We start from the raw sequence: 22,857 nt of genomic DNA on the forward strand, positions 1-22,857 counted from the left end.
GTGGAAGAGGTGCCGCGTTCCCATTGGTTGGAGAAAAGGATTCTGGGAATTATAGTTTTTGGCGCCTAGATGCCGTAGGGAGCGAAGACGCGCAAGCACTCGGCATCCCGGCGGCCCCCGCGCTGCGCAGCGTCTAGGTTGCGACCGAGGGGGAGGGGAGAGCGGGCGGCGGGCGCCATGTTGGTGGCGCGGGATCGCTTTAGCGCAAGGAGGAGCGGCTGCGAGATGTCGGGAAAGGGGGAGCTGGGCGGCCGCTCCGAGATGGTGCGGAGGGCTGGAAGCGGAGGGGCAGGGCGCCGTGTCGGCTCGCGGTTAGCGGGGTCCCGAGGCGGGAGCGGCGCCCGCAGAGGTGGGTGCGCGGCCGTGTGAGGCGGTGCGAGCCGGGACCGCGCTGAGGCGGGAGGGGAGGCTGCTGGGGACGGCGCCTGGGAGTGCGGCGCCGAGCTGCCCGCCCTTCGTGCGTGCTGTCTGCGGGGCTGAGGCGGGAGAGCCTGCAAGGGAGCAGCGAGTGCCTGTGGGGCCGCTGGGCCGTGCGTGCAGCTGGGGGTGCGTGGCTGCTGAGGGCGATCTCTGGCCAGCAGGAGGAGCTTTGCTCGCTGCTCGGCGCGCTGTTCTCCGTTTATCTATAGAGCCACGCTCGGGGAGAGGGTAAGGTGGGATAATCCTCAAGGGCAGGTTGGATGGGGCCCTGGATAGCCTGGTCTAGTATGAAATGCGAAGGGTGGTTGCCGTGGCTGTGGCTGTGGGGTTGGAACTTGATGATCCTTGGGGTCCATTCCAACCCCAGGCATTCTGTGGGGTTCGTTCCTCTCACAGAATCACAGAATGGCCAGGGTTGGAAGGGACCTCAAGGATCATGAAGCTCCAACCCCCCTGCCACATGCAGGGCCACCGACCTCCCCATTTAATACTAAACCAGGCTGTCCAGGGCCCCATCCAATCAGGCCTTGAACACCTCTAGGGATGGGACATCCACAGCCTCTCTGGGCAGCTGTTCCAGCACCTCACCACTCTCTCTGTAACGAACTTCCTTGACATCCAACCTAAATCTTCCCTCCTTCAACTTAAAACCATTTCCCCTTGTCCTGCAGTTATCAACCCTTTCAAAGAGTTGATTCCCCTCCTGTTTATAGACTCCCTTTAGGTATTGAAAGGCTGCAATGAGGTCACCCCACAGCCTTCTTTTCTCTACGCTTCTCTCAGCCAGTCTTGAGTTGGCTGAGCGGACTTGTTTCCCTGCCTTCTAAGCAGTGCTTGCTGCGTCACACTGGCTAATCTTTATCAGCACTCCCTCTTTGTGTGCTGTCTCAGCTTCACACCCTCTTCCTGGTTGCTACTTTGAGGAAATGGTGTGTAGAGTTCTGTGCACTGAGGATCGTTGCTGCTTGTGTGGTCCTCTGTGTCACGGAATGGCGGGTGATCCATTTGTCAAGAGGTGAATTTCTGTTAAGGAAAAAGGTGGTTACTGCTGAAATAATCCTTACTCCAAAATGGGAGGAAACACAGTGTGTTGCATGGTGTTAAATAACTTTGTTTCTCTTTACAGCTGATTCCTGTGAAATAAAGTGTTTTATTCTTTCAAGAAGACACTCCATTGAGAGGAGTTGGAGAGTTTCATAGGCTCCCTGGAAGTATGGGCCAAAGCCCAATAGTGGTATAGGTCAGGAAAAAGAATTTACAAGATTTTCTTTTCTAAAGTATTTTGGCTCCTCCTGGAGGTAAGCACAGTGAATTTCTCAGCATCACGCCTCACAGTAACAACACGGGAGCAGTGGTCTGTCTTCCCCACCATGCTATCAGATGGTGAAGGACTATCATGAGATGTTAAGTAATTCAGAAAACCTAAACCTTGGCATCTTGAAATATTTGTTGGTATTGTAGTAATACTTGCCATTCTGTCTCTTTAAATCCATATCTTGTCAAAGGATCTGAGCCAGCTTTTTGCCTTCTCCATCTTCCCACAGGAGGTCAGGCATCTTAGAAGAGCATGTACACCTCACGTAGCTTCTGCCCACCCCACCTTAGCCAATTTTACTGCGTTCATCACAGAAGAGGAGAATATAAAGCTTTTCTGCTACTATAATTTCCAGTTTAGTTTTACACATCTGAAGAATTTTGAATTAAAAGCATCACTCTCTTTTTTTTTTTTTTTTTTCCTCTATGTGGATGCTTTTGGCTTTGTTGAAGGGGAAAAAAAAATAGTATTATATATCAGAACAGTTGCTGTCCTTAAACTTTAAGGCTAAGCTTATGCTTATGTTTGTGCAGCTGATACCAAGTATTGATGGTAAGTAGTGTGACAGGGTGTGTGTGTCTTTTCTACAAATGGCAGAAAACATGGATATGAAATTGTCCAGGATAAATTTGCTGACATAGTAACTACATACTTTGCTTTTATGTATTAAGTATCACTGATATCACCTGCAATGATTCCTTCTCTTCCTTCGTCCACCTTGTTTCCATGCTGCTGCTCTGGATAGGAGACAAGGATCCTGCTTTACGGATGAAATTACTTCACTGTCTTACTGTGTTTCTTTATCTAACAGTGTAGATACTGCTGATGTCTCAGGAGGGAATTGATGTGAAAAAGTAGTGAACGGAATGCTTGATGTGTCTGACAAATAGTTTCCTGTGTTGTACAGTTTACTCTCGTGAGTTTGGGGGTGCCCAATATTTGGCAGGCTAGATTTTACACAGTTTAGAACTTGGAATTTTAAAACCTGTATTCTCTCAAACTTAGGTAATCTGGAAATGCTCACACCCACTTACTTTCTGACTGAGCAGGTCTTAATTGTTATAGAATAATTGCAGAAATAAGCACTGTCTCAGTTTTCCATATGAAAATACACAAAGTGACTGAAGAACTGAAGGACTGCCTTTGCTGTATTCTAAATACATGGGTATACTCTGCTTTAATGCATTTTTATGGAAGCTGCTTCAAGTATTTGTATGGTCCTGAGCCTGCTAAGCTGTCATATTTGTCTGCTTTGCTGTACCAGCATCCTACGCTGCAGAGACCACAAGTTTTCCTTTTTGCAAAAATAAATTTGGTCTGAGTGCACCCAGGTAAGCAACCACTCTTTGCCCTGAGAGTGAAGTGGCTGGAAGTCATGGAAGATGGTGCAGAGAACAAGGATGAGTAGGAACGTGTGATGTGTTGGCCTTCTGCAAAGAAGCAATTAGTACATGTTCGTATGCTTTCCTTGCTTTTATCATGGTAAATTCTTGCTCCTAATTAGAAACTGAAAGATTTTGTTGTAAATTCAGCCTTCACTGGATAACGTACTGGAAACATGTCTGCAATCCGCATGAGAAATGTGTGCATGTACAAGATGGAGTGCGAAAACATTCCTGGATAAGTTTTAAGGTATTTTGTTTTTGTGGAGTCACCATCCATGTCAGCAGAGCCCAGAGAACTGTTAAGATGTTGGCCTTCTCTCAGTTTGTGTGTTCTAATTTTGGCCCTGTGTAACTGCCAGCACACAAGTCAGCTGGGTGGGAAGGTTGTCATAATGGCTTGTAGAGGTGTCAAATTTTTTCTCTTGGCACGTAAGTTTTTAAAATTCTTTCTTTGTTGTCTGCAGTCCCTTTGGATGAAGGGGGAGAGCTGTATAGCCACTGGGGCACTGCTGCCTGTAGGGCCTGTGAAAAAAGCAGGTAAAGATGCATTGAAATGAGTGCTCTGATCCTGACATTGGAGAAGCTGTTGTGATGGTTTCCTTCTATGATGATCTACAGAAATGCTTTGTGGAGTGGTAACAGCTTCAAGGTAAGGGTGTGGATTCAGCTGGGTGTAGGTAAGAACCTCTGTGGTGTGAAAACTTGGGAAAACACAGGTGAGAATGGAAAGGTTCTGTAACTCAGTGTTGTAAATGAAACTGGGGGGAAGCAATTGTTAAATTTTTAGAAGACCCCAGGATTCCTGTAATAACCTTTTTATATTCTGTTTTTCAGCACAGGAGGAGCCTCTTCAGGTGTTGTGAACATGTTCTGCAGTTCAATAGCAGTTACACAACATGGGGTGGGAGGTGCACAGGCTACTGCAAGTTGTGGCCTCACAGGAACCAGTTTTAATAGAGAGGAAACCTCAGGTTCTCTTGGAACTTCCATGAATTTAAGTGAGGATTCATTGGCAATGGTGAAACAGGAAGTTACTTCTATTTTTGACACTGGATGGGGGGATGAGGGTAGTGAGCTTCATACTTGTTAATCAGGATGCAGTGATGGGCCTTGGCAGAATTGCAGGCTGTCTGAGTCCGGGAGATTGCAGCTGGGGGGAAACACTTTCCCAACTAGCAATGGCAGAAACTTCCTGAGAAGAGGGAATGGATGAGTGTTTGCTGCTCAGCTGAAATAAGGATGTTTTGAGACCATAAATAGAGCCACGCAGTCCAGAACTACTCACGCAGCTTTAGTCTTGGTCAAATGAGACCATGTTTTGTAATAGTACTGTTTGGCCCACCCAGCTCCTGCAGAGCTATGGGGACTGGAGCTCTGCACTGAAGATAGGCTTCAGCGCAGCTGGCTGGGATCCAGGCCTGGATGGAAGCCCTGTGGTTGGCTGCATCCCAGCTTTCGTGTACCCAGCAAGAACCTCAGCACTTCTGAGTAGAACAAGTTAACACTTGGGATGCACTGATACAGTTGTAGTTGATATGTGCTGCACAAAGGGCTGTGTGTTGTACAAAGCAAGTTGGGTTTTGAGGTTTGCTGGCTGCAGGCCCCACTCGGTTGTCAGTAGACCTGGGGTGAAGCTCTAAACTTGGGTTTGTACCACACTTCATTGGGGAACTCGTGTGTGTGTGTGCCTGTGCCAAACAAACAGTCCATGAGCTGACTAATCCTTAAGCACGGTGGCAATTATGCTTGTAAAAAAAACAAGGGAGATAAGTAGAGGTTCTTTCCTTCATGATTCACAAACTACTGAAATCCAAAGCTGAGTGAAAATAACTTTCTAGAAAAGAGAACTGAAAGGTATGATTAAGGCAGTGTGACCCTTCAGGTACAGCAAACTTCCAGTGCTGTTCTTTGTCCCTTGTGTGGTTTGCGGAAAAAGTGGATGTGTAACATAGGTAAGATAGCTGGAATTTGTGTCAAATCGTGCATTGCTGTAAGGAGTTCCTGCAAGGAAACTGCTGATGCTGGAGTCCCTGAATATGCATAACAGTGTGCTCACGTTCTCTGGCTATTCAGATGCAGTGGCATGAAGTTACACATTGGTTTTGGTGCCATTCATCTGAAAATCCAAACGTTTGCAGTGTGAGCACGTTAACAGCAATGCAGTCAGAGCATTCATTAACACACACAAGGCATTTCCTTTTGGGTGAGTAGCAGTGCAATGTGAAGAAGCACCCAGCTGCCAGGAGGTGTCACTTGGTAGCGTTTTCTGTGCTGGTATCCCCTGAGTTTGCTGCTCCTGCTTTTGATGGGAATTTCATATCTCAGAATCGTGGAATGGCCCAGGTTGGAAGGGACCTCAAGGATCATGAAGCTCCAACCCCCAACCCTCCTGCCACAGGCAGGGCCACGAACCTGCACATTTAATACCAGACCAGATTGCCCAGGGTCCCATCCAACCTGGCCCTGAACACCTCCAGGAACGGGGCATCCACAACCTCTCTGGGCAGCTCGTTCCAGCACCTCACCAGTCTCATAGTAAAGAACTTCCCTGATATCCAACCGAAATCATCTTCAATTTAAAACCATTTCCCTTTGTCCTGCAGTTGTCAACGCTTTCAAAGGGTTTCCCCTCCTGTTTGTAGGCTCCTTTCAGGTACTGAAAGGCTGCAATGAGGTCACCCCACAGCCTTCTTTTCTCCAGGCTGAACAAGCCCAGCTCCCTCAGCCTGTCTTCATAGGGGAGGTGCTCCAGCCCTGATTATCTTTGTGGCCCTCCTCTGGACTCTCTCCAACAGCTCCCTGTTGGATTTTCCCAAATTATTTCAGTATTTTGTCATTTGGCTCTCTTCCTGCCTCATCACAAACCCACCTATTTTGTGTTTGTTTTTACCATTTCTCTGTAAATGCCTCTTCCTGGAAAACACAGTGACAGTAAATAGCACAAGCTGCTGGCCAAGCTTCCATTCCCATGGTTTCACTTGCTCTATTCTGTCAAGTTATTTACATACAGCATACTAAGGATATAATTTACTGGAATGCTAGTAAGCACTAACATTTGTGTCTGGCTTCAGTCCACATAGGTCAGGCTTCCCCAGGCTGCTTCCTACTGTGAATTCATTGCCTACTCGCACGGCCCCGGGTTGCACTATTTCATGAAAGAACGGCGTGATCTGCTCATGCAGAAAGTACAAAAAGGACAGGCTGGGGTCAGTCGCTTTACCTGCTGTGTTGCACAACCCAGATTTGTTCTGAACCTTGCTCTTGCATACACGAGCCCTAGGGCGCTCAAGTGAAAGGGGTAATCACGTCTTAACAGCTCTGGTGTGCTTCAGTACAGGAGAGAGATTTCAAAACTAGCATAGATGTTTGAGATTGGCTATATTATCTCTGAAAATAGAGCTGCTGTCTCATTCCCTGGTTCTGAATTCATCTATCCCAGAGCCATCTTGTACTCAGAGCCTTTTGGGGCATGCATTCCCCAGGCTTTGAATTCCAAGATTGCAGCTGCGTTATACGGACTGGATGGCATGGCTCATTTAAGGAGCTCAGTGTTATCTTTTGCCCTTTGCTCTCCTGTGCCACACTGCACTGTTCCTGGCATGCCAACAGGTCTGTCTGCAGCAGCAGGGTGATTAACAGGCTGTTAGACGTCCTGCCCTGTGCCTGCTTTTCTTTAGCCAAAGTTGGAAGTGTAAGAAGTTTGTGTGACTTCTCTAAAAACCTGGAGTGGGTCACTGAGGTGGTTGAGAGCATTTGCAACAAGATAGTAAAAGCTGGTGATGGGGCACACAGCAAAAGTCAGTCCTTGGGTTGCTGCAGCCTTCATCTCATTAAATCATGCACCTAACGATGGGGTTTGGTTTGTAGGGGAGGAGCAGCAACACGTCCCTTGTGTGCGTGGTGGTTAATGGTGTTTTTTCTCCTTTAGGTCTCTGATGCACGACTGCTGAGTGTTCTGCTGTGTGCTGCCTTCTGAGCAGGTTTGAAGAACCATGTCTGTGAGCAGCAGTGGTGATGCTAAATGTAGTCAAGCAAATGATGAGAGCTAGAATAAGGTGTGGAGCAAGTTTCCCACAGTTTAACTGTTACAGAGGATACACATTTACCGTATGATGCAATTTCTTACAGTTAAGGATTTACATGTTACTCCTGCACACCTAGCCAAATACACCCTTTCTATTTAATGGCAAGGTAGATTTGCACAGAGAGAATTGGGTACTCAGCCATTTCATAGATAGGATAGATGTTTTCCATGTCAGTGTTTTTGCAGTGCTCCTTGATAAGAGTACACAGTAGAAGTCCTTACCATGCAGATGTGTTCTACTGTCTCCATTCTGGCAGTGGTGAATCATGTCCTCTGTGAGTCTTTGCTTTCACTGGAGCCATTTCTGCTGAAATAATCCCCAGAGGGATTATTGCTGTTGTTAAGCTTTCTGGAAAAATAAGAGGCAGATGCGTCCTCATGTGAATTGGCAGGAGGGTGCTGCACAGCCAGGTGGGTGCTGCATCTCACCTGGGATGTAGAACAGTGTGTTGTTATTAATGAATTCGTCCCAATGAAGTCCATTAGCCCTCCTGCAGATCTCTGCCAGCTCAAAGCTCCTCTCAAATCCTGGATAGTGGGTGACCACTGGCCCAATCCTACCCTCTATATGTATGTATAATATATTGCCTCTATTTCTTGACACAATTTTTCACTTTATATAAATCAATAAGCCAAGGGAGTCAAGGAAAAATAGAGAAGTGTGATGTGCTGCTGACAGAACCCTGGAACGGAATGGCAGTTGAGAAAGCTCAGAGGTGTCCTAGATAATACAGTTTGTGTGAATGTTTCTGCTTTGTTAAAAGTTTTTAATCCCATCTGTCTTTCCAACTCTCATCCCTGAGAAGGTTCTTTGCCTGCGGATTAACCTTGTCAGGAGAACCAAGGCATGTGACGTGCCTGGAGACAGGAGCAGGTACGTGTTGGGGCTCTCACAAGTTGCTGTCAACACCTCAGCTTTGCAGATGTCCAGAATGGATAATGTTGCTGCCTTTCATTCTGAGTGGTTGCTGCCTTATTTGTATGAGTTTGATGGTATGTCAAATATTCCAACCTCCCACTACAGTTCTTCATTATTAAAATGAAGTAAATTTAGGCACAAGTCAGAACAGCCAAGATCCTTGGCTTCGAATATGCTTGCCTTCCTGTAACACTCAGTCATACATTCTGGAGTGGGTAGTTCTGCCTCTTAGGTGCAGTCAATTTGCCAGCCTTATTCCTCCCAAAGCCACCAGGCAGCTGAATTTTCTCAGTGCTTAGGTAGTTCTTTAAATGAACATCCTCCAGGCAGTGTTACCATTGTGGGGCACAGTGGGACGGCTGCCCCCGGCTGCCTGGAACTTGTTCCTCAGCAGTCAGGCAGTGGTACAGTAGTAAATACAAGGTGTTCCTTTGCTCACATCCACCACCCGTGAAAGGCTTTTGGAGTTGTCACTATTTCATTCTAGATAACACCCCAGTTGTCTCTATTTGTTCTTTCCTGTAGTAGCTCCCAGTTGGCTGTACACAGCACTTCACAGTATTCACTCTGCACAAGAGCCCTCACATAATTCCGTATTTGTGGCCATTTGGAGCTGGTGACACTGCTGGCTGCACTCCTCCAGCTGTTGCATCTCATCATCCTAGCAAAGAAAAGGAAGATTGGATGTGTTGTGATCAAATGTTTTTCCTTAGCCCTAACCTGGAAATCTTGCATTAGGGTTTTGAAATGTTTTGCCAAGTAGGAAGGCTCTGAGCTTGCAACACAAATGCGGCACTGCTCTTTTTCAAGTAGTCCTTTAGAGAGGTGGTGAGGGGAAAAAAGTTTGACCCTTTCTTACTTTTTAGTTGGTGTTTCGGTTAAAAACCTGTAGAAAAACCTATTTCATACAATCATTTTTATGCCAAGGCCGATAAGTGGCATTTCTTAGGCATTTGTTTCATGCTTTATGTTACAGCTGCATGTACTCATGCAGTTACTCAAATATTCATATCGAATCATCTAATCCTTAAAGTTGGAAGGGTCCTTTAAAGGCCATCTCGTCCAACTCTCCTGCAATGAACAGGGACACCACAGCTTGATCAGGTTGCCCAGGGCCTGATCCAGCCTCGCCTTGAGAGTCTCCAGGGACTGAGCATCAACCACATCACAAGGCAGCCTGTTCCAGTGCATCACCACCCTCACTGTAAAAGACTTTTTCCTTATATCTAACCGAAATCTCCCCTCTTCAAGCTTGAAACCATTTCCCTTTGTTTTATCACAACAGACCTTGCTAAAAAAAAAGTCTCTTTTTTCTTCCCTTCTTTCCTTTTCTTCACTTACCTATTGTTAAAATTGGGCCATAAGACACGAAACTTGTTGAGCTCAGGCTTCAGAGGATCTGGGTCCTGCAGTGGTACCTTGAGGGGGTAAATCACTTACGCCTCAGGACCACGCTGTGTGCTGGATGGCTTCTCTAAGTAGCTCCTTCCAGTTCCTAAACTGATAACACCCAGGGTTGAATAGTAGACCTCTGTGGTCATGTGCCTTAAGTACCTCACAGACAGAAGTTGCCATGTTGAAGGTATCAAGTGAAGGCACAACACCAAGTGTTGCTGAAAACAAAGCAATCTCCACTGATGTGCAATAGTGCAAAGACTTTGCAGCCAACACAGCCCTTCTTTACAGTGTTCTTAACGCTATTATCCCTTGGAAGCCTATTTAATAACATTTTTTAAAGAGGAGATTCAAAAATTTCAGTTCTTTACAGTGTTTCTGTATTTTAATGCACTCAGATGCAGGTTGCTACCAATGCCATTTTATTAAAACTTACCTTGGAAAGCATCTTTAGATAAAATGTAACTTCTTGAATCTTCTTGGAATAGTTTGTGATTATTGGGATACTCATTTTTATACCTAATCTGTGGCATCACAGAAAAAATATTTGCATTCCTAAGTCCAAGACACATCAGTTTTGTTAATTCTTTAGAACAGAGTAACAATTTTAAGAATAGCTCAGATTTTCAAGACAGATTCACGTGTTTTCAATAAAATGAATGCATGCACTCTCATAGTTGGTATTCAGACAGGGTTGGTTTGCTGGCCTATCTGTTTTGCTTACAGAGCTGCAAAGAGAAAATAGATCATGTTAGCAGTCAGAAATGCTGCTCATCTTCTCTCCCATCACAGACCCTTGTGGGGATGTCTGTGTAGCACTGGCAGTGCCAGCAATGTCTGGCTGTGGCTGCAATGGGAGGAAACAGCATGGCTCCCCAACTGCAGAACCGCAGTACCCATCATGCTAACAGGCAGGGAGAGGAGCTCAGCCCTTTCCAAGGTCCCCCTGCTCAGGTCACACCTCTGAAACCTTCAGTGTATGCAGGTACTACACAGGGCTGCAAAATGTGTGTCAGATGTGTGGGTCTCTGCTTGTTTTGACATGAGAGAGGCTGCTCCAGTTGCTGCTTCTGTTCAGGACCAAAATGCATGAAAGAAATAATGGAATAAATTGGCAGCACTCTAGCATTGATTAGGGATTGAAAGTAAGACACTGCTGTTAGATTTGTGCATGGAATTAGTGGGGTATCACCTGACTTGAGGCGTGTAACACATGCCCAGTCCATAGCTTTACTTGCAGCCTGGAAAGAGGACGATGGACATCCCAGCACCTCTTATCCTGATTTGAGAATCTAGATTTGTAGAACACAGGCTAGCCAAAGCCTGATCCCAAATGTTATTTGTGCATGTATAATTATTCTCATGTGGAATCGCCCTATTTCTGACAGTTAACGACTAGACAGTTAATTATGTGAGAATAGAATGCTGAGTGGGCTCAATTCTCATGCTGTGTTACAGGGAAACTAATTTCTCTTTTGAGATGTCTGTTCCTCTCAGCTGACTACATAGGGAGCAGAAGTTAGGACAGCTCAAAGATACCTACAGATTTAGCTTAAGTAAGCCTCACCCAGCATGTCTGCTGGCTGATGTTACTAACATTGGGTAATGCCTGCCTCATCTCTGAAGGTCTGTAGGAGTTTATCATCTTTTATGGGATCTGATTTCACAGCTGATGGCATAAACCACAACAGTTACTTATATAATTAGCAGATAGTCATTAGCTTTTGTAAAATCCATAGAATTCCACATGGGAGCAATTGCACAAGTGTTAGAAGTTAGGCTGTTGTTGACTGGAGAACTGTTGACTGGAGTACCTAATGAACAGCAATAGTAAGTGATAATGAAGTTTTATCATGTTCTAGTACAGAGTATTTCATATTCTGTATTGGATGCTCTATTGGGAAGTCTCCTACTGTAATGCTTTTCATATAGGAAAAAAGAGCACATCTGAACAAAACCTCAAAAATTTCTATCCGTGATTACAGTTCAGGAGCTGTGTTTTCAAAACTGAATTCTTGTCTAAAGTGCTCTAAGTGCCAAACAAAAACAAAAATGAAGACCAGCAGTCTTCATTTTGAACTGTTCCAGATGTATAGCACAGATGAGGCCATAGTATCCGCTACAGTAAGTAACATCCTTATCAGTTTGCAGACACAGAGCAAAGTAGAGATCAACTCCAGCACAAGACTGAAGATTTCCAAGGCATCTTCCGCAATGGCTATGAACAGCAGATTATTTCTGGCTCTCCATTCCACAAAACACAGGTAGCAGCAAACACACACAAGCAGGATCTGTGTCCTTGCCTTCTGCAGGGCTGAAGCCTTTTGAACCAGCTCCAACACTGTGTCCAAAGTGCAAAAAGGGTGGTTGATTTATTTGAAGGCAGATAAATGCCAAGGGAATTATTAAAAGGATTCAAGGAACAGAGTCATTAGAAATGAGATTATTGCAGACAGGCATGTATTCATGGGATCAGTGCATGCTGTGGCTCTTCCAGCACGCTTTCCAGTCCACCTAGGCTGTACAGAACTACCTGCAGGGTTTTAAGTGTGCCCATTGCCTGAACACTGAGGTTAATGATATGGAAAACCTGGCATGTGATTCCTGGCTGCAAGGACCTGTTGGTGTACATGTGGGCTTTCAGGTTATGGAAATGACCCATTATTTATAAAATAGTCTCTTCCTGTTTGCAGTGATGCAATGAAACACTGACTCATCTCTAAACCTTTAGCCTTCCCTGAACAGCCTTTCTCATATGCCATATCTTACACTTTGGGTTGATAGCGGCGGAGAGGAGATTTTACTTGAACACATCACTTCTGGATGAATTGCTGTACCTTCCTGGGGAAAAGCTTTGAATTCCATCACTGCTGATTGAAATTAAAATAGAATGCTAAAAAAAAAAAAAAAAAAAAAAAAAAAATCGTGTCTAGTTCTTAATTTGGGGAATGAATGCTTGCATTCACTGTGAGCTCAGGTTTTTGATTCCCTAAAGCAAGATTAAATTATATCAGTGTTTTAGCCTTTATCTTTTCCATAGAGGAGGCAAGCTCTGGTTTGCTTTTGTTTTCCATACCATGGCCAACCCACGTAGATAGCTAGATGAGGTGTGGGAAGGTCATGCTCCAGTCTCATCGTGATTACAGTGCTTCTTGCATTGTTAAATAGAACCAAACTGTAAAGAAAGCATGTCCTAGAACTGCACTGCAGATCTGTAGTTATCAAGACTGACTTCATTCCATACACAAACTCTCCTGGTTTTATAGGACTTACAGTGATATGTTTGTGTGTCCTAACTCCGTGCCTTAAGTGTGTCATGGCTGTAACCACTCCTGTCCCCAGTTTTTTCAACATGGAAAAATGGGCAGCTTCCCACTTTTCATATCGACTTGGTTTCTTGCCCAATAAAGAGATTGCTTTTTGTTGCATGCCAAGACACCCAGTTCTCTTTGCATAGTGCAAAGCACCAGGGGTCTAAGAAGTTGTAGCTTCAGCTGGAAGCTGTACTGTATTTCTCTGCCTCTTGGAATCTTTTTTGAATCACTGTAGAATGCCATAAAATAGAATCATAGAATCAGAATCACCAAGGTTAAAGGAGGCCTACAAGGTCATCCAGTCCAACTATCTATTCCTCAATCTAACCCTCTAAAGAATGAAATGGAGGAGGTGTGTGGAAACAGAATGTAAATCCTTTCCTCAGAGCTGCACAGTTGGGAATTGTATTCCTTGTCTACAAAGGATAGCACAGGTTAAAGTAAAGCATGATGGTTGCTCCCGTTTCTTGTCAAAGCAGAATCTTTCAGAATCTTTGGCAAGAGAAATATGAGTGCGACATGATGCTTTTTCTTGTGGAACATTTCAATGGCAGCACTCAGTTTTCCCAGGGGGACCTTATTTCCTCACAGCAGGAATTTGTTGCCACTTAGTTGATTCAGATGTGCCTTCTGCCAAAATCAGCAAGGAAGGAATGGATGGGATGGACATTACCAATATGGAAATTGTGACATGTCTGAAGAGAATGCACGCTCAGAGGAGGGGCTACTTCTGTTTCAAAAAGCCAAGTTTTTTCTGCACAAGCTTTGCTTTTCCTGCAGATGTCTCATCTCTGCCTTGCGGCAATGCTATGATGATGTTTCATCTTGTAAGAAGCCAAGGGGAAGAGAACTTACTGTAGTGAAAACATCTATTCGCAAGCTGTTTAAACTCTTGTTTAGCTGAACTAAAACGAGCACTACAACCAGCTGGGACTGCAATGATTAAAGTCTTTGTAGTTATTACAGGGTTTGGGTTTCTACTGAATCAACACATGCTGCAGACTAAGATGAAGGAAGGAAGTATGCACTGGTACAATAGCAGACAAAAATACCACTCATTACCCTTCTGCTGACTGGCCATGGGTGGCTTCGGATGGACACGTCTGTCTTCTAAGATAAATCAGCAATGCAAAACCCAAGTGTATATAAAAAGTGCCATTTTTTTAACACACAAAGATCAATTTTAGAGCTGTGCTAAGCAGCATGCAGAGCACTTGTATCTCTCAGAAATTTAGTTGAACCAAGCACCCAGGAATCCAAGATCTGACTGAAAGCAGCAGTGAAGCTGGAGGGCAAGCTGTCATGCTGTCATCTTCCTCTTCTCACTTGTCCCTGAAATGCCCCGACAAAAATTAATCATAGAAACATGTTAGAATCATAGAATGGTTTGGGTTGGAAGGGACATCAAAGGTCATCCAGATGAACCCCCTGCCATGGGCTGGTTGCCACCATCACACTGGGCTGCCCAGAGCCCATCCAACCTGGCCTGGAGCACCTCCACAGATGGGGCACCCACAGTTCTCTGGGCAGCAGTGCCAGGGCCTCACTGCCCTCTCAGTAAAATATTTCCACAACATCCAGTCTAAATCTCCCCTCTTTCAGTTTAAAACCATCCCCTTTGTCCTGTCTCTATCTACCCATGCAAAAAAGTTGATTTCACTCCTGCTTATTAGTTCCCTTTAAGTACTGAAGGGCCGCAAGGAGATCTCCCTGGAGCCTTCTCTTCTCCAAGCTGAACAAGCTCAGCTCCCTCAGCCTTTCTTTACTGCAGAGGTACTCGAGCTCATGTCTTCCCGAGCCAGAACAGCCCCTCACACACAAAGAGGAAAACAGAGAGTGCATTTAAAAAGCTGATGGCTAGGTTGAGAAGACTGGAATTGACAAGAAAAGAACGGTTGTGAGGAGATACTGTACTGAATAAATATTAATTATTTTTATAAACCCAAATGGATGCTAATGGTGGTCTTGCATTTGCAGTCTCATCCAGAAGGCAGAAGCCTCGCACACTGCGTGTGGCAGTGCACAGATGAACAGGAGTCTTCATGTATGAAATGGACGTATGTATTTCATGAACTAGATTGTTCATCAGATTTTGCTTAACCTGCTTTGCACAATGCCACTGAAATGAAGACAACTGCAGACATCTGTACAAAGTTAGGTGGCAAATATTAGCAAAATTCATTTCTAAATGTGGCCTCTTTCAAGGCACTTTACAAATAGTAATGATGGGGCCACAATTTAGTGATTTCTAAGGTATCTATATCGAGTTTTGAAATGTATTTAATAATGAGTGCCATCGAAGAACACAATGAAAGTTGAGCTCTGCCTTCCCAAATTATTTTAAGAGTTTCCTGGAAAAAGAAGAGTGCTGGGATGGGCACAGCAGCAGGTGCAGGAGGACAAGCCAGACAGAGAGGGGTGTGCGTGCATTATCTGCTCTGATAGCAGAATCCAATGTCACACGTATTGTGTCACCAAGCCACAGCCAGAGATGAGGAGGGTGAGCCCTGCTTCTTATAGCTGCTAAAGGCTGAACGCTGTTTCTCGTAGTGAAATCATAGAATCATAGAATGATAGAATGGCCTGGGTTGAAAAGGACCACAATGATCATCTGGTTCCAACCCCCTGCTATGTGCAGGGTCGCCAACAACCAGACCAGGCTTCCTAGAGCCACATCCAGCCTGGCCTTGAATGCCTCCAGGGATGGGGCATCCACAGCCTCCTTGGGCAACCTGTTCCAGTCCTTCACCACATGCTGTATGCAAACTGCTGCTGGAGATGATTCAGCCATCATCTGCATATTAAATGTCTGAAAAGACCTTTTGTTACCTCATCAAGCACTTCCAGAGAACCACATCAAACTGCTACCGTGGAGTAACAGTGAGATTCAAAGCTGTGGCACCGGCACTGTATGACCGTCTGGCACTGAGCTGAAGGTGCAGCTATTGTCTGCGTGCATCACTGAATTGGACTGAGACCAAACTATACACTTAATATCCAACAGCCACCAATGCCCAGTGACATGTTAACCACGTCAATAAACAATTAGCTAAGCAGGTGCTGGGTTCTCCTGGTTAAAAGAAAACCAGACCTTCATTAAATTCTAAGATAAGGTTAGAAAAAGAATTGATATTGTAATACGGTTATCTGCTGCATTAACTTGGGAACTGGCTAATTTCCTCTTAATTTGTTGACTTAACTAAAATTGCCAATGAAATCATATAAAATATAGTGCATTGCTTTGTTTTTTAAACAGTTTGGTGAAATTAAATGTAAATTAGGCAAGCAATTGGAAGGTTTACATTTGCACACTCTCCGTCTGGATGCAATCCATACCCAGGACATGAGATCTGTTTCAATTCATCACATTGAAACCCAGGTCATGGGCTCAGTAGGCAGACAGCAGCTCTGGATTGAAATCCTGAGCCTCCTCTGTACGCCTCCAGAGTGAGCACATAGACTGCAGCATCCCCAGAATCAAGGACCAGGAGAGTTTCCATCTCACACTGCTGGGAATGGAGCTGTTTATCAGTTACATGCCTTTGGACGTGCTGGCACACCTTTATTCACCTCCATGAATCAATACAAGATAAACAATTGCCAAATACATTTGCCCATAATGAACACCTATGTTTGAAGCAAGACCAAGCAGGCAATTATGTAGAGCAATAGTCAACTTCTGCAGGGCAAAACAGCCACCACCACTCAGCCTACATTCCCAGCCTGCAGAGGTTCTATTCCTGTCTGTTCATTTTCTGTATCTATTTCTGTTCATTATTATCTTTCATGTTCCTTGGAAGATTCATTTATAAACTTAATGTTCTGCTTAAATAAAAGCATTCTCTGCTTAAAAATACTTGCATGCTCTAGTCAAAATCTGCTTTCTGGAGTTAAGTGTTTTGTGTTTTGAGATCTGCTGACTACCACGCTGCTAATATTATTATATGTTTATTACTTTCAAAATGAATTTGCCTTCCTGTAGCTGTCATGCGAGATTATAATGTGAATTCCTCCGTTAAAAGCTGAAAATGGTGTTCTGCTGCTCAGTGCTTAGTGTATTCATTTGCCCATTTATAAAGCAAGACTGGATTGCAAAACATAGCGATTTAAACGTAAATCTATTGCTAAACTTTGGCCTGGAAACATCAAGGTGCAATCATGATCATTCCTATTTACACAAGCTGAGTACACAAGTGAAGAGTGATATGAGGGCAAGGCAGAGAAAGACTTGTGAAGCACCTCACTAGAGCCAAGCTGCACTGAGCTACATTAACCAGTTGGATTTTTCCCCTTTAAACACTTGTGGTTTTGTAAATTTTGCAGCATGGAGCCCTATTTAATATGTGTAAAGCCTGTCCAAAGCCTATTTGCTGCCCCTATTCATGTGCCTGTATGTAAGTTTTGCAGCGCTATGCATAGCATAGGTAGAAAAAGTAGTTACGTGTGTGCTTCCTTATTCCTAATGCAGAAGCAGCGTGAGGTGAAAAAAGAGCAAAAGGGGAAGCAAGAATTTCTGCTGAAAAGAAGAAGAAAAAACAGGTCCCAGTGATCCATTTTTTATCTGGATACATTTTACTGGGGCAACCCACCGATGTCCCTGCTTACTGCTGGGTCCCGCTGCACTCCAGCAGCTGGTCAGCACGTACACACACATATGGAATACCCAAGGCACGTTTCAGAACGAGCATAGTTTCAGGCTCCTTTCACAACACTGAAGCTGTTAATGACAAGACATGCCTTTCACCCCTTGTCTATTCGTACGTAACGCTGTGCCATACTCACCAGGCACTATAAGCCCTACCCAAGGCAAGAGCTGAGCACAAGGAACCTGCCCAAAGCACTGCCTCCCTTGGCACACCTCCAGATGGTGATCCTCATAGCAAACCCCAGCCTGCCTGATGCTCCCAGTGCAAAAAGGACACCTTAATGCTTTACAGGTTGTTTATGATTAACAAGTTGAATAGCGTTTACTGGAAGCATTTTTTTTTTTTGGACAAGATCAGCTCTGCGAATAGACAGGAATATTAGGCAGTTGGGTGCTCCTTTCCTTCTGTAGCATGTAGGAAAACTGCTGTTGGAGTTTTTTTCCTGTTAGAAACTCAGCAACTCAGTCAGGTCGATGGTTAAAGCACTTGGGAATCAGCCCAGGACTTCTGTGATGCTCTTGAATAACAGTATTGTCAGTGAGATCTTCTGAAGATGGATGAAGACATGGCTTGGAAGCCAAGAGCAGCACAAAAGGTGTGTAATGATGTCCTTCTGCTTACTCTGACCCCGCAAAAGATGAAGCCATGTGTCATATGCTTAATATTAAATGGACTAAACAAGTTGCTTGGTTCCTCTTTAATTCTTTTAATCTTTTTATGAGACACAAAATAGGCTTAAGTCAAAAAATATTCTTTAATGTAAAGGGCTGGGGGGGGGTTGGGATCGCTTCTTTATCTGTTTTGTGATGACAAAAGCTTCCCTAGGAAGGCTATTCCACCCAGCAGGTAATGCCTCCTTACTCAATATCCACGAAGATTCCTGAGAGCCAATTATAGTCACAGCAGCAGGAAGAGTCAGACTGTAGTTAAACCTTCCAGCCCCCACACAGCAACAGGAAAATCCTGTTTGAAGAATAAGGGAATAGCCTATTTGAGACCACAAGAGACACTGTGCTGGATATGCTGCCATTTCTCCATGCATTATATGGCTACTTGGCTGTAAGTGACCTCAGAGTCTGGCCCACTGTGGGTCTTTATTATTTTTTATATTCATTTACACAAGGAGCCTGTCCAGGCTGGGATTAGGGGAGATGGGCTTCTTCAGGAGTGATCTGAAGTTGCACAGTGGAGGTTTAGGTTGGATATCAGGAAGAATTTCTTCATGGAGAGGGTGCTCAGTCATCGGAAAGGGCTGTCCAGAGCAGAGGTGGAGTCCCCATCCTTGGAGTCATTTAAGAGACATTAAGGGACACAGAGCAGTGAAAGGATGCAGTAGCTGAGGCTGATGGTTGGACTTGATGATTTTTTAGGTCTTTTCCAACCTAAATGATTGAAGGGGGTTGGAATAGATGACCCCCAGAGGACCCTTCCAAGCCATACAACCCTTATTCTGTCATTCTACAGTTCCATGCACCCACAGAAATTTTTCAGAATAAAAAGTAATAATGTGAGCAGGTTGCTCAATACCAACACTTCTTGGTATGTAAACAAATTAGAACAGATTTTTAGCCAAGAATCACAACTTTTTTTTTTTTTCCAGAAAAATACCCCAAGGAACAACATCAAATTAACTTCACAGAAGTTCCTTTTAATCCAACCAAAGAGCCAGAAGGAACAAACACCACCCATCTAATCTGCTGACTTCAGGGAAAACTACTCTGCATCTCAGAGACAAACTATGCATTTTCTGATAGGCAGTGTTCTTCTGTTAAATTAAAGAGAATCTTAAACTTTGCTAAGAAAATAACATATGCATTATATATGTATATATAAGTGCTTTAGCAGGGGGGTTGGACTCAATGACCTCTTGAGATCCCTTCCAACCTTTGCAATTATGTGATTCTGTGATTACAATTCCTTTATCTGTATATATGTACATTTTTTTTCTGTAGTGGGTGACAAAGACGTCAGCAACATAAATTTATCAGAAAAAAAAGATCTTCTCAAACCAGTTTAAATCCTTGTTTGAGTAAGAAGATACTCAGAGAGGGAAAAAAGCATTAAAGATAGGCAATTCAGTAGGGCTTCATGGAGAACAGCACTTGTGCAGGCTGCAGATGTGTTATATGAACTACCTCTAGCTTTTCTAGTGGGTTTACACAAGGCAAGCAGCTTTCACACCATGTGAAGGGCAGGCTTTCATGGATTTGGCTTCTGGAAGTAACAAGTTAATGACCAGTCATCTTCAATTCCTTCAGTCTGGAGCAGATAAAAAGTTGCTTGCGAGCATTTGGGAGATTACAAGGAAAGGAGTAGCAGCCACCATGGATTCGTCACTGCAGTTACTTTTCTTTCTATGGCAGGCTAACAGTCAGGCATGAACCATCAGTGGCATAAATACAGGATGAGGAGGAGCTGGTGAGGCAGCTGTTTTTTTCTTCCAAAATATCTGAAAAATAAATGGATCACAATACCCATCCATCATCGCTCGTACCTTGCCACCACTTTTGGTGCCAGAAATGGCATCTGCATTGATCCCAGTGGCTGGAACAGGTCTCTGTCCTGAGGAGGATCCATATGCTGTTGATGTTTGGTGGGAGGGAGACCAGAAAAAGCATTCCAGGCTCTGTATAGTTTGCTGCACAGAGCTGGTAGGTTACAAACATTTTGAAAAGAGGGCCTATGAAAAATAGATACAGTCTCCCACACACACTTCACAACATTCAGTAAGGATTCAGTGCACAGAAACACCAGAATACATGGATAATCCCTCAGCTAGACACAGCTGTGATCAGGACAGGAGGGGCTGCCCGCTTGCATGGCAGCTCCCAGCAACCAAAACTTCCAGCAGATGCAGATGACCGCTGAGATGACAAATGACATCTAAGAGCCAAAGGGCTTCTTCCAAAAATTACTTATCTAGAGGTTACATATTACATACGACAGAGAGTGCTTGTTATCAGACCACACTGAAACATAACAAAAAGGTTGTACCATGACTTTAGCAAAGGCCAAACACAAATTGAACGCTATCTCACTGCATGGAATTCATTCACAAAGCTCTGAGACTGAATTGCAAAAGGTGGATGAAAACTAAGATTGCCAAACACTGCTGCAGATTATCTATCCGTTACTCATTGACATCTATCCTAAACTCATTGAAACTGCCTGTAAAAATGGATATTTTTGTTGCAGGAGGAAGCGCTGAACTCCCAGATCAGAAGAGCAGAAGCTGGGTGGGTTGAGGGGGGTAGCTGACGGTTGGCACGTGGCTGTGCTCTATCAGTCAGGAAAGCAGCTGGTCCTCAGCAGTTTACTGCAGCAAGAGGTAACTGGTGGGTGTGATGCAGTGCGATAAGAGCAGTTTGGGTTGGAAGAAGAGCTCCTCCTGTTATCTTTCTAAAAAACTGCTGATAGAGTATTGCTCGTTGCCCTTCTCCTAAAAAAAATATTGGGCTCTGAATCAAAATGTTTTGAAAATATATTTTAGTAAACACACCTTTAATTCTGATATGCGTGTTCCAGCTAATCACAGCTGCTCTCCCTCGAGCCCTCAGTCTGTAGGGAAGGCAAGGAGAGCAGGGCAGCAAAAATGTGAATTATTTATGTTCTTGCTGAAAGTGCAAGCCTTGTCACTACAGCCTTGCTTGATTGGATGGATCTACAAAGACAGTTTCTGTAGCAACCCAGAACCTCACCCAGCAAAATGTCACCCAGCAGTCACAGGTAATGCAGAGCAGTCATAAATATCTGCCTGGGTAGCTGCAGATGACACAGAAATGCCAAAGCAAAGTATATCTGGGCCTTGAGCCCTTCATTCTCGAAGACCCAAGAAGAGCTTTCAGACTAACTCGGGTACAGCTAACAACCCAGCTGTGACAACCCAGTGTTTCAACAGACTCCACGAGCCTTTGCGGGAGCTCAGCACCCTCTTCACATCTGCTCAGGCTGCTGCTGACCATGCAAGCTGCTGTGGTCTCAGGCTCGTGCTGGTACCCAGCTAGCTCAAGTCAGAGGCCTACTGTCGCAGTGTTTATGACAGGTACATACATCAGGCAGCAGGGTTGTTAATATTATCCCAAATGTTTCAGGTATCTCACTTTATATCACTGCATTTACTGTAGATTGACCAAAGCGTGTGTGGATTTAACTATTATATCCCTACCTAGTTCTAGCCTTCAGTCTTGGCTTGTTGCTGTTTGCAACCCACCTCAATGAAAATGTTATGGAAATTACAAGCTGTCAGGACTGTCTTGCAAAGCTTTGAAGTGTGATACATGCTAGCAGGTTTGTCTAGACATATTAAACATATTTTTCAGTAAGTCAGTGTTTGAATTTTTCATAATTATCAGCATATCAAATAATCTGTTACTGAATATATTCAGGTTATCTTAATTTCTGAGGCCATGAAACACAAACCGTATTGGAAAAGTTACATGTTGAACTTCGTATGTACAGAAATGCTAGCAGATGTTTCCTTCACCGTGCATCTCTACTTGCCTACCACCAACACTGGGAGAATAAACTGAATTTTCTGGGGGTTTTCCAGAGTTTGCATTTCCAGTGTTTCCTACGGTTTGACCTTACAAACAAAACCAGGCTCTCCGCATTCAGAGTAACCCGGGTGCTTAGCTCTAAATAGGAGATAATCCAGCTATAAAAAGCTTGTGGTTATTTGAGAGAGGTCATCAAGGTACAACTCTAAATGTGAATAGAAGTGTGAGAAGCACTATGAGTCCTACTTAACCTGGACAACAAGTGCTCCCACTGCAGGACTCAGAGGCGTGGCTTATATTTACAGTTTTGCTGACTTAGCAATGCCAGGACTAGAACAACATTCAGCAAGGCAAAAACCTTAAGACGCAGTTTCAAGAGAAACATCCTCTTCAGTTTTGATAGAAGCGGTATATTGTACTGATCTAACTTTGGTCCCATCTCTAAGAGGCTTGACCAGCTCTTCCCCTGTAGCACTGGCAAACTTTCTAGTTGAGACAGTTGTGCAGACGAAGGACTGAAGAATAACGCTTATGACAGCAGAGCTGCTTTGGAGACTTGAAGGGAGAGTATTTCCCCCTTTGGGAGGAACCACAGGGAAGCACTGTCTGCTTCCTTAAGTGAATCTGGGCTGGAGAACAAAGGACTTGAGCTCATGTACAGTGGAGTAATTTGCATGTAATTAAACCGATGTTTAAAAACCTACAGTGTTTGTCTCTTGTAGTATCTGTGTTTTTGTTTTCTAAAAGCAAAAAATGTCATTGATTTATTGATTGATTTTACTACACAAGAATAAAAGTCGCAAGGCCATTTCTGGGTGCCCAGAGATTGTTTATGTTTCTGTTTTGTTGTTTTCTAGTCAGAAAATAGTTTAAAGGAATTTTA

General features: G+C 44.1%; 1 long non-coding RNA gene across 5 annotated transcripts; it reads left to right on the forward strand.

The window, feature by feature from the left end:
* Positions 1-120: 120 nt before the first annotated feature.
* LOC104909406 (uncharacterized) lies at positions 121-22,775 on the forward strand. 5 transcript variants are annotated; one of them, XR_014881150.1, is made up of 4 exons: positions 121-7,175; positions 8,011-8,078; positions 14,810-18,073; positions 19,079-22,775. It is a non-coding gene; the product is annotated as an uncharacterized LOC104909406 (long non-coding RNA). The 5 variants fall into 5 exon arrangements; XR_014881148.1 differs by having other exon boundaries at positions 122-8,078; positions 14,810-14,889; positions 15,178-18,073; XR_014881149.1 differs by having other exon boundaries at positions 122-8,078; positions 14,810-14,889; positions 15,471-18,073.
* Positions 22,776-22,857: the final 82 nt, after the last annotated feature.

This window comes from Meleagris gallopavo, chromosome 1, assembly GCF_905368555.1.
Source record: "Meleagris gallopavo chromosome 1, MGAL_WU_HG_1.1, whole genome shotgun sequence".
NCBI lineage: Eukaryota > Metazoa > Chordata > Aves > Galliformes > Phasianidae > Meleagris > Meleagris gallopavo.